Genomic DNA, 18,531 nt, shown 5'->3' on the forward strand with positions numbered 1-18,531 from the left:
ATAAAGCCTACTCAGGCAATAGGTCGAAAATGCTTTGGAGTTTTCCTGCCTCAATCAGGAAAGAGCTTTCTTTTCGAATATGAAAGTGCCTGGAAAATTCAGTAAAAGTGTTAGTCAAATTTCCATGACCTCAGAGAGACTACTTTTAATTAGAACTAACACCACTTGTATATTGATTAGATCCCAGTGGTAGGCTGAATTGAACTTAAAACCTACTCATTAGTCACCATATATTAAGCAATCAGCTCAAACAGCTGTTATGTTAATTTAGATGTATTAAACTGCTTAAAATTAGTCCAAGACTGAATGAATAGGGAAAGTAGACATCCTAATACAGGATAACTTTTGGACTCTCAAAGAATGTTTTTCAGGTTGAATAAACTTCAATCCCAAATCCAAATAAATATGACACTATCATAAAAATATCTGAATTTAAGAGTTGAAAGTTGCTTACTTAAAAATGATGAAGAAAGGCACTTAATTTTTTATCTTATTTTTTAAAAGAATCATACATTTTTTGTCCATTTCGAAAGGCTGTGACCTTCACATTTCATAAGAAGCCAGATGTTACTAAATTAATCATATTAATAAAAATTTATAAAAATGTTTGTATATAATACAGGGTTGGTAATAAATATTTGTTGGTGAAATAAATCCAATTAAAAATGAAGGGAAATATTTTTCAAATATTAAAAAATAAGCCATATAATTAGTAGGTTCATAAGGGGACAATATTTTAATGTTTTTTTTTAATTATCCAAATCACTTCTTTCCTTATACACCTAATTTATATCAGCCAGAAATTTGTCTAAAGACCAACTAGAAAAAAGTAGTGGTCCTAACGCAATGTGTGCTTAGGAATAAAGCAGACCAGGGTTTAGGTTATGACTTTGCCATTTACAAACAGGGTGACCTGGACAGTTTCTTAACTGAACTGGACATCACATGATATTACTTGGTATTTTGATTGATTTTAGGAGTTCATCTTAGCATTAAAATCTTGATCATTGTATTCATAAATACAGACATACATGGTTGTAACAATTCTACTTAATCATATTAAAACCAAGAGGCAAATATAAGCAAGTACCATATTGACTCTAAACACTGGCCTCATTTTCTCTTGCAGGTAGATCATTATATTAATATTTGAGAATAGCTCTGAAAAATATGAAAGTAATCTGAAATAGAGCAAAGCAGCATCATCCAAATATCAATACTACATTATTAAATTGTGACAGTACTACTATTTCTGGTGCTATTATACTAAAATTTACAGAGTAAATAATATCACTAATAATAAATTTATCAAAAATTGTGTAGTTGCTATATGTCAGGCATAATTCTTACCATTTTACATTCATTAATGTGTCACATTCTTATAACAAGTGTATAAGTTAGATTAAAAATTTGCCATTTTTAAAGGTGAACATAAATTTCAAGAGATTAAATAACTGTCTCAGGGTTATGAAGCTCATTGAGTCTTAGGGCACAACTCAAACCAGTCTTCCATTATTGACAGTAATCATCAGTTCTTATAATATGTGACTAAACATCTCCAAGATAAATATTATTAGAATAATGTTACTGTGCCATTTAGTTAGTAAATGTGAAGATCTATTCTTATTTGGAGGTGGAGGCAGTACAGATTAAACCCAGAAGTGCTTTCAGTACTGAATGAGGTCCCTAGTCCTATTTTTTTTTTTTTTTTTTAATTTTGAGACAGGGTCTCACTAAGTTGCCAAGGCTGTCCTCAAACTTGTAATTCTCCCATCTCAAACTCTCCAGGGACTGGGCTCTAGTGTTCTTTTTAAAAATAATCTGTCACAACAGGCAGTCACTTTATATTAAAATTAGTTTTAATGTATCTTTGTTTTTCAAATACAGTGGTGTATGTATAAAAATTTAGTTTTACCAACACTGGAGTTACATTTGATTATCACTGTTTTACAGGTGATAAAACCAAGTCTCTGCTAAGAAACAGTCCAGGTCACCCTGTTTGTAAGTGGCAAAGTCATAACCTAAACCTAGGTGTGCATTATTCTCAAGCACACATACATGCTGTGTGTGTGTGTGTGTGTGTTTATGTATGTATGTATGTATGTATGTATGCATGTAAAAACAAGTGATGGGGCTTAGAGTCCATTTGAATGACTATTTATACCCCACATCTATTTGAGTGGAGTGGCATTTGCACTGCAAGGAGTGGTGCTCCAAGAATCAATCGGGGATCTCTAAAGGGAAGGACAGGTACAGGTGATTCTAGGATACTTTTCTCTATATGCTCATTTGTCAGCAAGTTGTCCCTCCTAGACAGGAAGTTCTTCCTGACTTTTCAAACTTTCTATTACAAACTTTGTTATGGACAATTCTTACCAGGACCCATATTGTCAGAAATTTTGACTTGGAAGTGGAACCCGTCTGACATGTTGCACCACATCTCTGTGAGCTGTGTGGGGCTGGTGGTAAAGAAGCCCTTGTACCTTTTGCAGATGTGCTGAGTTCTGCCACTCCCAACAGCTTCCCAAGTCTGCTCTCTGCCCTTCATTTCCACTTGGTTTGGCTGAAGGAAGCAGCCCTATTTCATCACCACATGAGGCTCCTCCTAAGCAGTGTCAACTGAGAGCCACCTCTAACCAGCAAAACTTCCAGGGTAACATTCTAACCCCTCACCCCTGCCTGTCTTAGGCTCTCCCTCTGTGCAACTGGAAGGAGGCCCCCAGGAGTCCCTCTACCTCCAAACCAGGAACCCTCCAGTTGTATCCTCTCCCTTTCTGACACTGGGAAGTTTACAACAAATTTGGATCATTATGAAAATTATATATATATAATATTACACATATCATATATAATTATATATTTTATAGTTAAATTATACAAATATATTTAAGTTATATTTAATACAGTTCCTTTTAACCTCATGATTATTATTTTCAGTTATTAAGTACTCTGAAAATTTATTATGAAAAGTGCAATAGACTGATTCTGTAAATGAATTATAATTGATCAAATTAAACCATATCTATTGTATTAAGATAATTTTCTTTTTACCTGTGTGATATAAACACTACTGTTAGACATCAAAAGACATTGTCATTTAAAAACTTTAACATTTGCTTTTTAAATCGAGGTCAAGTGTCAATTATGCAGCAAGGTTACTATAGTTAATACTGATATATTGTTTTCTGGAAGAACTTGAAGGGACTGTGAGATGCTCTCACCAGAAGAATGGAAACCAGGTGGAGCAATGCACGTGTTAGCTTGATTTGAGCATTATACTGTATATACATATTTCAAAACCATTTCAAAACTTTTTATGCTAATAACTAAAAAGGCATTTAGAAAGGCTGCACTGTTACTTTTTTCTTTGCAATAACTGTTTTGCCACACCATCAGTAGGATGAGCCACTACTAAAGAAAAGAAGCTCTGATCAACTTCTGGTCTCAAAATTATGTCATAATTGTATGAGTAAATCTGAATAATCCTGAATTTGGCCATGTTTTACAAGTGTATATGTCCCTATACATATTACCAGATTTCTATTGAGATATCTCTTCTACATTGATTTTAAGCACTGTTAAACCAAACATCCATAACTCAATTTATGTAGATTGACTTATTTTTAAATTTAGTTTTTGCTTTATAATTTCATACTTTGCAAATATTGGATTTTTAATTTATTGTAGTTAAATACATCAATTATTTTCTGATTGGTTCTTCTCATTTTTTCCCTTATTTTTAGAAAGTTATTTGCTGACTTAATAATAAATATTCACTGATATTTTAAAAATTATTTTCTTATTTAAAAATCCATTTTCATTTTAATTTTCTGATAAGTTTGAAATACATATTTGTTGTAGTATTATATGCTAGGGTAATTTTTAATTTTTTTTTCTAATTTTTATTTGTAAAATATTTGAATAATTTCTGTTTTCATTGATTTTTTATTATCCCTCAGAAACTTGATTTTATAAATATAGTGACACAAAAACATATGTAAAAATCTGGTTTTGCACACTAATCTGTTTTATTAATTTGATGCCATATCAATATTTATATTCTTGAGACAAACATTACTTAACTATATTTAGCAGGCCTAATTGTACATTCTAGAAATCTTATTTTCAACTTCATTTGATAAAATTATCTTGTGTTCTTAATGAATCAATAAATATTTAAAATATATAGATTATCTTTATCCATTTCAACCTTCCTATCCAGGAATATGATGTGAATCGATTCTTCCCTTTTTAATTCTGTTTATTTCTCATTAAGTTTACAAGTAGTTTTGAATAGTGAAAAATGTATTATTTTTGAAATGTTTCTGTGTTCTCTCTAACTTGATAAATAGTACAATTGACTTGTCAGGTAGGTTATAGAACTGTCCCTTTCAGTTGCATAACTACAGGGATGGGACAATATTACATATATTTTAGGATCCTGTTTCTGGAATCCAAAATGTCTGAATTTACAAATCCATTTTGTCATTTGTTACCTGTGTGCCTTGAGCTAAATATTTAAACTTTCTTAATCTTCTCATGTAACAAATAGAGTTATTAACAGAAACCTGTTCCTAATTTTCTTAGGAAATATTATTAGGTTAATAATAGTCAAATGCTTATAATAATATCAAACACTTGTAAACCCTCAATTTTAAAATCCCTAATCTTTTCAAATGTTAGGATGTAAGATGTAAACTTTTATTAATAGCATTGTATCTAACTACTAAAAATAGAATTTCAATTGAATTGGAAAATCGGTATAACAAAAAAATAGAGTGATGAGATAATCAATTTGTTTGGAATCAGTTAAATCAATTAACTCTAGACTTCTGTCAGTTCTGTGAAAACCAACAAGAACACCACTTGATACTGGGCAAAGATTATGACAACTAAAATAACATAATCTCTAATGACAACTGCTAATTTAGTAGTGCTAAAAGGTTTATTCATTAACATCATAATGATTTTTTCAGAACCATGTATTTTCTTATGTTATATAAATGTAAATTTCATAAGTTCCTACTAATACATAAATTTAGTAACTTAGTATAGCCAATATTTTAATACATATTCACATATTTTATTAAAATTTATATTTGGAGTAATAATAAAAAGTTAAATAATGAGGTAAAATAGGCATTTGTTATATAATCGCACATATATTTTAATTATTAAAGTATTAATTCCTAGAAAATGTTTCATTAAGGCCATCTACTTATCCTTCAATTAAGGGATCTATAAGTGAATTAAATATAAAAATTAATAATGGTGATCAAATAAATATCAAGAGCAATTAGAAAACATTAAATTGGGGGAAATGAAAATCAGATGTTATGAACTGAAATTGCTATTAAATCTGCAACATCAGACTGCCTTGGGAGAGGGGATAGAATAATTATCTGACTATGTTACATAAAGGCTTGAGTGATCACACACTCAAACATAGGTTAAGAGACTTTAGCCTGATCCAAACTGTAAGCAGGAAATGAAAATCCATAAGCCATTGTTCTTGAAAGATTCCACCACCATGAAGAGATGGACAAAAACTCTTCCACCATTACAGGCAAAGGACCATAAAATTCTGTTTCTCTTTGGCTCCTGGGAGAGTTGATAGGGCATTGGGGTGCCAGCAGCTTTCCTGAGAAACAGTATGGGGATGAGAATCTTTGTGTCTGGTGAATCTTCAAGCCAAGAAAACAATTAAAAAAAAAAAATGGTCCCAAGATGGTATTACTGGGGCAGCTTCTGGCTAAAGTAAACAGAAAAGCTTTGAAGGATAAACTAGGGATAAATAAGTAAAGTCACAACATTATGCATTTAGTAAAACTGCAGAACAATATTGACAAAAATTATCAGAACAAAAGGAGAAATAATCTCCAGGTTTTCCACAAAGAACAATGATTAAAAAATATTTTGTCATTCATCCATAAAAAGCAAAATTGAATCCAGACGAAAGGATGCAATGCTAGAAGTAATGTTGTACAAATTCATTGGCAGGTGTGAATAAATTTGGACAATCAAAAACTGAAAAACAGTAATGATAAATATCAATTTAGGTAGTTATCAAATACAAATGTTAACAAGGTAGAATTGGGTCGATCAAAATTTGAAAATTCTATCTTTGTATTATTCAGGAGTCACACACACTCAGTGATTAAATAAATAAATTTGTAATGTTAAAGAGCCATGGAAATATAAACAATTTTTAAAATATAGGAGTATAAAGTTTAATTGCCAAAGCAAGGCAGGAAATAATAGCAAAAGATAAATGAAATAGCAAATAGAAAAAAATAAAGAAAGAAAAGATATTGAATTCAAAGTTCAAATTAAGATACTAAAAACTATTGCTCTGTGTGAATATACACATGGGTAAAAATGCATGCTATTCATGAATATATATTTATAAAATCTATAGTGCATATTACTAACAGTACATACTTAGACATAAGTAATAGGGAAGAGAATTAACTTATTGAGAATATAAAATCATGTACCTAAAAGCATATTTGAGAACATATGTTTATATATAGTAACCAGTGTGTATATATATGTATGCATATATATTTATATATATTAACCAGTGAGTATATATGTGTGTGTGTAATATATATTTATATAAAATAACCTCACATATATGTGTGTGTACAAATTGATAAAAATAAATAAATACTTGGACACTCTGTGATTCTGTAGAAAGATAAAAGTCTTACAAATGTGTGGTCCCCTCCAAAGAAAAAATTGATATGATACAGCAACATTTCAACATTAACAATTGGGAATTTAAAACTTCACAATTAAGTTAGGGTATTTCAATAAATTGTTTTTACAACCCATAAAGAGAAGTGACAAAAATAAACAATGACATAAATCATTTCAGAAATATAATTACAAATTTCATTGAAATAATATATCTAGAACCTTGGTACAACAATTAAGAAAAGCTTCTTTGTTTTTAACCATATGATTTAGAAGAAAATTTCAAGTATAGATTCATATATTAGAAAGAAAGATTAGATAACAATCTATACAACTCAAAAAGTTGCGTAGTGTGTTCTCTATGTAATAATTTGATAGTATGTAAGGAGAACAATAAGCACAACTGATGAATCTTTAAGAAACTGAAATATGAGTAACAAGAAAACTATTTTGTTTATAAGCTCAATTAAGTAGAACATATTTGTGGTATTACTGAGTTATTAATGTGAAGAAAGTTATAAATTATATAAGAATATTAAAATTTAAAAACATCAAGGAGCGATATTATACATTAATTATGTTATTAAAGTTGAAAAGTTATCAAAGTTGAAATTTTTAATGGAAGACAAGTTTTACAAAAGGTGGAATTATCTAAATGCACTCAATGAGAAAAAGAAAACCAATACAGACCTATGAGAATCTACATGCATAAATCATAAATGATTTTTTTAGGTAAATTCTACCAAAATTTCCAGAAAGATATCATGTATATAAGTTGTTTCAGACAAGCCCCGGAAGAACTCATGCACTAATTTTACAATTTAACAATAACATTAGTAATGATATCAGACAAGAGGGATATAATAGGAAACTACAGATTAATTTCAAATATGAATACTATCATCATAAAAACCTAACAAACTTTCCTAATGTAAAACCTTGCATTACCAACACACAGATACCCTTGCCTATTTTATATAATAAGCATTTTACTGGAGGTTTCTCAGAGGGCCTCAAGCTTAGAAAGATGAATAAAAGGAGGAAAAAAAATCATTTTCTTTTTTAACCAACATACTGTGTGCATGGAAGATACCATGCGTGCTTGGTATAGGCTTATTACTTCAACTAGCATTTGTGTTCAAGAAATTTACTGCTCATAAGAACAATATACAAAAAGTAAAATTTCTCAAATACATTCAAATGGTAAGATTAATACTGTTTCAGTTCTTGTGTAATAAAAACAAGATGATTTTGGTGTTAATAAATATGTGAGCTCAGATTTGTTTAAAGGTCTTACTTTTATCTCATCATTTATGACATTGTTACTCCTGTTTACATGTAATGCTTTTTCCTTATATCACTATTCTGCTTCTGGTCATGAAAAATAAAACTCAGGTTTATTCAGTGTGTATTTTTGTAAGTAAATCATGAAAATTGGAAACATAGATTCTGTATAAAATATATACTTGTAAACTTCCTAATGTCATAATTGTATGCATTAAGAAAATGATAATCCCAATCTAGAATTTATTTGTTCAGTTAATTTTGTAATCTTATACTATTTTCATCTTTAAAACCATTCTGAAAATATTGACATCACATGAGCTTTTTTATTATGGTAAAAAAACATAAAAAATGAAATTTATTATCTCAGCTATTTTTAAATAAATATGTTAATGTAGAGTTTGCAGAAGTTGTGCACTGAAATCTCATCATTTTTTTTTGCAGCAATTGCTAACCTACTATGCCACAGGTGAGTTTATGTTGCAAGTATAAATTGTAGATTGGATTACTAATGATTTTTAGATGTAGTCTGATCTGACAAGACAATCTAAGTTTCTCTCTTCGAAGTTAGATATACCAAAAATGTGTTGACTGATTTTAAAATTCTTCATTTAACTATACCTCTTTGCTTATGTACATTTAAAAAAATTGCTTCCTTTTGATTGGAGGACACCTTTCACTTCATTTTTCTCAGTTGAATTGATAAACTGTGAAATATATGTACAATTCATATGTTATTTAAAATATCTCATCTAAATATGTCAATGGACTCAGGAGACACATATAATGAAGTGCATCAGTTCAGAAATGGACCAATAAGAATGAAAACAAAATATATTACTTCATAAATCAGGTTGTGGTGAATTTAAGGGGTACAAAATATATTGTATTCAGGTTACAGAAAATATTGCCTTCCAGATATAGATGTACTTTCTATTTACATGTTTTATCAGCTATCAGTGTCATATAGAATTTTATTCTGGCCAGGTCATCTGTTGTTCACAGGTTACCAAAAAAGCAGTGGTAGACTATGAAAAATAAGTCTTACAAGATTTATTTTCATTAAGTAATTTTTAAAAATCCTTCCAAAACACTTCTTTAGGGAGAGTTCTAAAAAGTACTTGTGCCAGGTACAGTGGTACATGCTTGTAATCCCAGCAACTGGAGAGCCTGAGACAGGAGGATCACAAGTTCAAAGCCAGCCACAGCAATTTAGTGAGGCTCTATGAAACTTAGTGAGACCCTGTCTCTAAATAAAAAAATAAACAAATAAAAAGGGATAGAGTTGTGTTTCCGTGGTTAAATACCCCTGGGTTTAATACCTGGTACCAAAAAAAAGTACTTGGGTTTGTGGCTATAAATATAAGCAGATGATAAGGCAGAGAAAATTAATTGAAATCTAAATAAAAAAAACTTTCAAATAAAGTAAAAGTCAAGTTCTATATAGAATTCTGTTTGTTATAACATAGCTACACTGATTCATTAAATGACAAAATTATAATTTAATAATAACTAAAGGAGACCTGGAATGTCAAGAGAAAAATTTTCATGGTTTTATACTCCTACTCTAAATTTAATATGTAACTAGTTTTTTATTTGAAATGGGTTTTGTTTATTTTTTTGGCTTAATTTTAACTGACATATAAAATCATGAAATTGTAGGTATTTATTTCCTTATAAGTGATGATATACTTCTCAAGAAAAATTACCCACAACATTGACTCTTTATTTCCTCATGTGTTTAAAATTTCTTATTGATAAAATAAATGGGCATGTCTAAGTTACTGTTTTTATGGTAATTTTTAATCTGCAGTGCAGATAAAATTAGGGTTGAATAGAATAAATTTCTGGAGAAAATGATAGGAATAGACTTTTCTACATCAAAAATGTTGGTGAATTATCTAATATTGTCCATTAAGTATCAACTGATTAATACATTGTCCCTATAATGACAGTTCTCCTGTCAACAGCACATTTACTGTCAGCATTGTTCAAATCAGGGAACAAATGGGAAGGCATAACTACTTTGATCTTCTCAGGATCAACAGACATTTGACAGGCTTTAAACCATTTTAGTGACAGGAGCTAGGTATTAATTGAATAGATTAAAAAGCAACAACAACAACAACAAAAGGATAGAATCTTCAATTTTGATATATCTTGGAATATTTCAGATGGATAATTGACTTTTATTGCATACTACATGTAGTGTAGCAAGTACTGATATTTTATTGAATAAACTAGTATGTTAATTATAAAAGAAAATAGAAAATAACTTGTAACATAGTTTAAAGTGAGGAAAAATGATATGATTGGCTGAATGAAAATAATAGGTCAAAATCCAAGCCCTTCTATCTTTTTATGTGATGTCAATAATTCTATTATTTATCTTTTCATTTATTGTTAGTTTCTCATCTATGGGACTTCAGTTCACTCTGTATCTCTTAGAAGAGTGTCTCCTTTTAAAAATGAATTAATTGTGACTGCATTCCAGGTGCACAAATTAATTTTTGGAGGAAAAAGCCAAGGGAAAGATTTTATCTGCTTAAAATGGGGCATAATTAGCTACAGTAAAGCAATTTTTTTAATGCAGCAATTGTAGGTACTATTGATTATTCATATTTGGAAGACTGATCATTAGTAAAAGTTTTGGCCCAGAGGTTAAAATTATACAGCTTGGTAGTGAGCATCCAAGCTTGATTCACTGTGGAAGACAACTGACTTGTTTTGACAATGTGGCAAATGCAAATTGGAAAAATTTTACAGTCAAGTAATACAAAGGTATGTTTTTTTATGGTAATCATAACTTGCCTACAGCTCCAGTCTGTGATAATGATGGTAATTCCATGATTATTGCCTTTATGTTTTTTTTTTAAATATGTCTTTCCTCTTAAACTTCTACCCAAATCAGTATATTTGAATATACACATATATCCAAGATATCTCTATAATGCTCAGGTATAAAATATAGCCAAAAATTATAAGGTTTTAAATACTTTGCTGAACAATCTTTCATATTTAATACAATAATAAAATCACTTATTTTAACAATTCAAAATATGAAGCAGGAAATGCAGTGTACACATATCTTTTCCCATGTATTCTTATTTCAACATCAGAAAAAGAAGCATACTGTTATTACTGTGACTACTCACTAATAATAATCAAAATATCAGTGAAAGTCAAAAAATATATTGATCTCCATAAACTCATTACTAAATTGTTTCTCCCAATATCAATAAAGAAATTTTACAAAGAGATGTGAAAATGATATAGACCTAAATATAGTTATGCCATGTATAGGTACTAGCGTTTTATTGTGATGAGTTATTTTTACTGTTTGAAATATGATGAAATAAAGAGGTAATCTGATAAACTCTATGGATCATAAACTATGTAATAATTATGCAAGGGAAACAGCTATGGAAAGTATAATATACTTTATGATTATTCTAAGAATATATTATACATTTTTTATATTACAGGCTCCAAAATACAGTAACTAATAATTTATGAGTCACATTATTTAGAAATCTGTTTATTTACTGCACTGAATCTTTATCACTGAATTTTATTATTTTGTTTAGGCTTTTTGAGGCTTCATTTTAATAAAATGTATCAGAAGAAATAATTATACGTCAATCAATATTTTTATATTGTATTTAAATATTGGGTTCTTAAACGTGATTCACAAATGTTAGTCCTTGATGATTTAATGATCACTTTTTATTGTTCTTTTTTTTAAGTTATTGTGTATATTTCACATTTACAACACGATGTTATAAGACAGATACATATCGAGATTAAAATGGTCACTCTATGACCAAGTGTTGCTTTGATATTTTTTCTGGAAAGAATAATTATAATTTTAAAAATCTATAACTACAGAGAGCTATAGTCTTTCACATGTTACTTTTGACTCATCCTACCTGTCATAGTGCCTTTGACTGCCAGGGCCACTGAAGCAGCATTACTGATCATTTTGATATTAGTGTTTTCTTTGTGACCATGGATAAATGTATCTCTACTTCAAAGCATTTTACTTACTGCAAAACCAAATATTTTATTTTAGTCTATTATAGCCATAGTATTTTCTTTCTATTTATGGTGATACAGTAGTCTGATAGTTTTTATTAGTAAAATCAGAAAGAGTAGAACATCTGTAAATATTTGGAGATGAATTCCTATTATAAATAGGGTATAAAGTTTTAGATACAGTGTATTCTTCAGAATAAAAGCTTTTTAAGGCATGTCGATGAACTTAAAATGCATTTAAAATATATCTGTACTCCTTTGTATGCCTTTTCCTGATCACATATATTCTGAATAATGCTAAGCATATATCCACATAAATTAACAAAGGGCTATAAAATTCAATTTTTGTCTATGTCAAGATTCCCAGGAAGATAATGAAGAGTAGAGTGTGAAGGATGTGTGAATCTGGACAGGAATCTGGACATGATGGGCAAAGCAGAGTCCTGGAGATGCCTGAATGCATTATGTCATTCAGTAGGAAAGTCAATACAGTACTCAGACATATTTACTTCAGGAAACAATACTGTTTACTTCACTGGGTTTCATTGACTGTTGTTTGTGTTTTATTTAGAAAAGTGAACTATGACAGCAAAGAGATATTCTTTTCTCCTACCTTACTTTTTAGCATTTGGGATTATCACCCAGTATCTCGCATCTCTGGAGTTTTTGCAAGAAAGAGCAAGGTTTTCATCAAACTTCTAATATAATGCAAGTTATATCAGTGCTCAGAAACTTGCTTGTTCCTGATCATATCTCATATAAGCCCCTGCTATTGTAGCTGATACTCATGCAGCTATTAGTGCTCTAGGCTGCTGAGGAAAGGATGCAAAGTTTGTGCTTTGGGAATGGGGAAAATAACGCTCCCTTTCATCTAGGGTAGCAGCAACCTCAAACCTGAAATGTGAAGGATTTGTGCCATAACAACTGTAATAGAGGAGACAGTATTTTTTTTTAATTACAAGAGAATTATGGAAACAAATGTTAGGAAACAAATAACTTCTTAGAAGGAGAAAAACAGTTAATAAATGCTAAGACTATCAAGTATAGCTATTAAAAATTCCATGACACAAAAAATAAAATCAGCGACATTTAGTTTTAGAGAAATCTTGGCAAAGTCACCGTGTGTTATCCATCTAACTCTTTTTATGCTAAAATTAAGTTACTCATATTTTCCAAACAGATTCAAGAAAACTCAGAAATGCCCCTTGATTTTTTTTTAAGAGTTAAACAGAGGAATGGGTTGTCTGAGCTCTAAGAGAGAGGAGATGACAAATGATAGTGTGTGTGGCTGCTGAAAAGGGAGTTCCTGGAAACCAGCTTTTCAATTGTGACTAGAATTTGCCTTATTAGAGCACAGGATGGAAATGAGAGCCTACCACATACCAAGATACAAAGTGACTTTCTTCTAATTTCCCCCAAATCTTCTGTCTTCTTCCTCCAAGCCAAAGACTTCAAAACCACACCACAGAGATGATTATTTGCACATAACTTTGCATGTCTAAGTGGAACTTTTTTAATGCTAATCATCTCCTACCAGTGATATCAAAATTATGCAAAAATTTCAATAATTTAGATATACATATATATTTAGTTAATGCAAAAACAGGAGACAAACAGTGGAGCTATCTTAAGATTGAAATTCTTCAACAAATAAAACCCTATATAAAGTTTAACAACTTCACCCAAGTCCCCAAATACAAGAAAACTTGGGATCCCAATTTTTAGGGAATATCTAAGATTCTTTTAGCTGACATATATGTGGGTGGATTAGGGGAATAAATGGAATGAATGACCATCAAGAAAATGAATTTACTACTAAACATATATAATAATAATTATTATGCTTTAATCATTCTATGTTTTAGTTTGGTATTTGGGGGCCATTTCAATTTTGTTGTTATAGAAAGTAATCACTGTGTTGAGGTTGTTCAATAAATCAGGCTATCCTTCCATTTATTTAATATTAATAAGTATATGAATTCTCTCACTGAAATATTGAAGAACATTCAAATAAGTAATAAATGTAACTTACAGGATTAAAGTCTTTGATCATTCTGAGCACATTTCCTAACATCACTTACATGGTTTCTATAAAATATTATTATATACAAGTGTGTGTGTGTGTGTATGTGTGTGTATAACTGTAGATATATGTATGCATATATATGTGATTTTAAACTTGTTTAACATCCTTCAGGGATAATTAGTCTCATCTCTTTTTAAAAATGCGACAGAGTCAAATAGATTTCTTGATTCATTATTAATATATCACAAGTCATTTTTTTTAAATCAGAAAGATAACTGCAAATAATAAGAAGAGACAATACAGACATCTGAGGCACTTGAGAAGTAGAAAGATCTCTAGATATACTGTAAATATATTTTATCTGAAAATAAAATTTTAAGGAAGTATCACTTAAGCAATGTTTGTTAGATCAGTAGACCTCAAAGAATTTTAAGTTAGTAACTTTATACTTCAAAACTCTACTTCCAATGAGGAAAATATTTACTCTATGACCTTTGAATAATATATGGTATGTATTGTCTTAAACTTGATGAAGTAAGACTAATGAATAAAACAAATTCAATATTGGCCTTTTAACTTGGGTCACATTGCAACTGTTTTTTTCTCCCCTGTACTTCCTAGGTTATAGGTTGTAATTTCAATGTTTAAAATATGTGCTTTTAAAGCAATTTAAAGAAACATAACTAGAGAGAACAGTTCACCAGTTATCTCTTCCTACAGTTTCATGTGGTGATGAGTGAATCAATATGTTATGGACCATACCGGTCACTGGGGACTGCAGGGCACATTATGAAAACATCCTGTGGTGTTTTAACCAGAGCAGTTTCCATTAGTGTCAATAAAGTGAATCGCTGACATTTCAGAATATGATTTAAGAGTACACAGAGAGTATATTTTAAGGATATGCACCAAGCCACAAGAAAAACAACTTTGTCAGCTTTTTGTTATAGTTTTAAATTAAAACATAGTACTATATCTATGCTAGTACATTTTTGTCCTAGGTTTTATTTTTTAGCTTAAAAATTCATTTGATCGAGATAATAAATAGTAAGCAAGAAATAGTAAGTATAGGTAGATAAAAATTTATACTAAGAACAATTCTGAGTCAAAGTCATTGTGTGGAGGTGTATCTTACGTGGCTTCTATCTTTAGGTATCAAAATCAAAATTACAGAAATTGCACAAACCAAAAAATTCAGGTACCTCATCATAAGTGTTTTCTAATGCATTTCTTTACATTTTAAATGCTATAAGGGAGATTACAATGATTTAATTCAGTGTATAATGAACTATATGCTGTTTGCAAGGTTTGGAAAAACATCAGATTTATGATAATATGAAATAAAATACACTATTAATGAAATGGAATATACTGTAAATTTTTGGTTCATCATCCCACTCTCATGACATCTATGCCTTATGTGCCTTTAAGGCTTTATTTAGTACTCTTGTAGATACATCTGAGTCAGATTGTCCATTTTCATAAAGGCATTGGGGTCAGAACCCTAGCACTACAGAACTGTCCCATGTTGAACAGTTTATTTATTCCAATTTTTCTAATATAGAAGACCTTAATAACAATACTTCCTATATATCAAATAAGTTATAGAAGTAATAAATTAGTACATGTTACATGGTTAAAATAGTTACTATACTATTAGTGTCATGTTTATTATTATTATTATTATTATTAATATTAATAATACTATAACACTAGTTCTCCTTCCCTGCAGTAATTAAAATGTGTTTAATTGTTTTTTGAGACTAAGTTTAGTTTTTATAATAATCATGTAGAAATTAGCTAGGATTATAGGCACAGCACTGGACTTTAGTTTACATTTTTAACTAACACATAAAAACATAATAATTGTACATGTTCATGGGAAAAGGTGTGATTTTTGACACTTAAGCATTGTGCTCAAATTCTATCTATAGCTCCATGATTACCTCACTAGAGAGAAGAGTTATTTAACAGTTTTTTTTTAACCTCAGTCATATCTTTGAGTAAGAAATGTATATCACCTCTTTGTTAATTTTCTTGGACTTTCCATTTCTCTTCCATATTTGTGTATTCCAATCACCATAATGAAATTATATTAGGGAGGCAGAATATTTTATGGAGTGTATGTTACAAAATCCAAAATGTAATTATTGGGACCAATTTCAGGTAAAACCCATTTTCACCTCCTTTTCTCACTTGTTTGATTTTTCAACTGGGTACCTTACCACTTAACACTATGCAATTGCCACACACACATTTCTGTAACATGAATTTTAGATGCATGATTCCTCAGTTAATTTTTACTTAATGCTAACTTGGATAAGCTCCATTCCCTTATCAAACGTGGAATTTCTTAAAGGGAGTGAGTACCTTTTAGGAAAGAATACTGCAACATTAGCATCAGAATACTAAATATTAATAAACCTAAACCGATGCATTCTTTTTAATCCCTCCACTGGGAGAATGAAAGAGAATAGCCTTGTTTCCACAACCCAGTCAAGAAAATAATGGTGTAAAACATTTCACTCTTGCAAGAGACACCTTTCTCCCAAAAGTCTAGTTAGAAGCCACGTATCATTCAACCAAAGGTCCATTGAGCTGATTTCATGCTTCACAGAATTGGTACAATTGCATCTCTCCCAAGATGAGTCACTTAGTCTTGTACCATATGATGTTACTTTGGTTTTCCAGGGTAGCCCATAAAAGTGATTGATTCCTATCTTTGGTCATTTTTGCCTTCCTTGCCATATGTAGGGCTGTGCAACGTGAGTTCTTTCCTTGGTGGCTAGTCTGATCTATTGCTTGTAGTAGGGCTCCAGAGACCTAGAAAACTAAATTGCTCCCATAGCAGGCACCCTGCCATCACTCAGACTGTAACTACATAGACCTAACAAACAGCTTGGCTCCCCAGGTGGCTTTCTTTTGCTTCTTTCTGTTGCTAAGAGTTTTTGCTGCTCCAAGGGTCTGGGAAATTGTGCATAAACCTTTCCAGAGTCATCTGACTATTGCAAATCTGACTTATATGGAGTATGTGTCCAGGGAAATGGTAATCAAAACTCACTACAAATACTTCAGGAAATTGAGTACATTTTATCATTGTCAATTAATATATGTTCAACTTCTATTAGTAGCCACATTCAGTAGCAGACATTTAACAGAGCAACTTATATCCTTAGGTGACAAACATTCTAAGAAAATAAGGGGAAAACACATATAAATATGAAACCTTTTAATGGAAATCATATATTTTAAGTTGAAGAGCAGATTTGTTTGTGGTTTTAATAACCTCTGCTATTTAGAACAAACTCATGTGCACTCAATTCTCTATATTTGTGTTGTCCTTTTTATAAAGTGATTCTGCCCAGATAATAGCAAATATAATATCCTTTTCAATCATGATATTTAAAAATTATTTAAATACACTATTTGACAATTTTAGCAGATCAAATTTAGGCATTATAAGTAAAACTGTAGCAAATTTTTATTCACTCTAATTAATCAACTAAAGTGCTGCATAAGTATGCATAGAAGATATTTTGAGAATAAAATCCATGTATGTTTTTGCATCAGTTTTTGCAAGGGAATATAGCTATTTAGAATATAAGAGAATATACTAGAGTTTACATTAGTCAATTGCCTATAATGTAAAATGCAGTTATTTCCTCTTGTCTTGCCATAGTTATTTTTTTTCTGTTTGACTCCTATTTCTGCAACATTTTTCTCTGAAAATTGAGAAAACTATGCTATATGCATTTATGAATATGTCAAAACTCAACCCCACTGTTATATGTATCTATAACGGACTAAAATTTTTAAAAGTTAAGAATATATATTTAGACATGAGAAGCATGTCAAATTTGCATTGTTCAGTTATAAGCCAGATCAATAAATACATTTAACAGAATAGTTAGGGCCTTTGTGAAGAAGAGAGTTATCACTAAAAATGGGGATAACTCAAGAAATTGTTAAATGATGGGAAAAAAATGGTCACTAACCAACTGATTATTTTAGTCACCGAGTTTCCCAGTAAAGTTAATGGGTATGTTGGACAGAAGGCAGCACCTGACAGAAAACAGTGTTTGATAATCAGAAAATATTTTTAAACATTCAATATTCCTTAATTTTTGTCACCTTCAACAGTCAAAGAAGTTAGACCATAATATTCAGTGGCTATTTGATATCTGCCTCTGTGATACTGTAAAAATTACATTCTATTCCAAGTTTTCTAAGGAATCTCCATACTGCTTTCCAGATTGGTTGCACCAGTTTGCAGTCCCACCAACAATGAATGAGTGTGTTTTTCCCCCACTCCTAGCCAACATTTATTGCTGTCTGTATTCTTGATAACTGCCAATCTGACTGTTGTGAAATGAAATCTTAGTGTAGTTTTGATTTGCATTTCTCTAACTGCTAGAGATGCTGAACATTTTTATATATTTGTCGATTGATTGAATATCACCTTCTGAGAGGTGTCTGTTCAGTTTCTT

This window comes from Marmota flaviventris, chromosome 2, assembly GCF_047511675.1.
Source record: "Marmota flaviventris isolate mMarFla1 chromosome 2, mMarFla1.hap1, whole genome shotgun sequence".
NCBI lineage: Eukaryota > Metazoa > Chordata > Mammalia > Rodentia > Sciuridae > Marmota > Marmota flaviventris.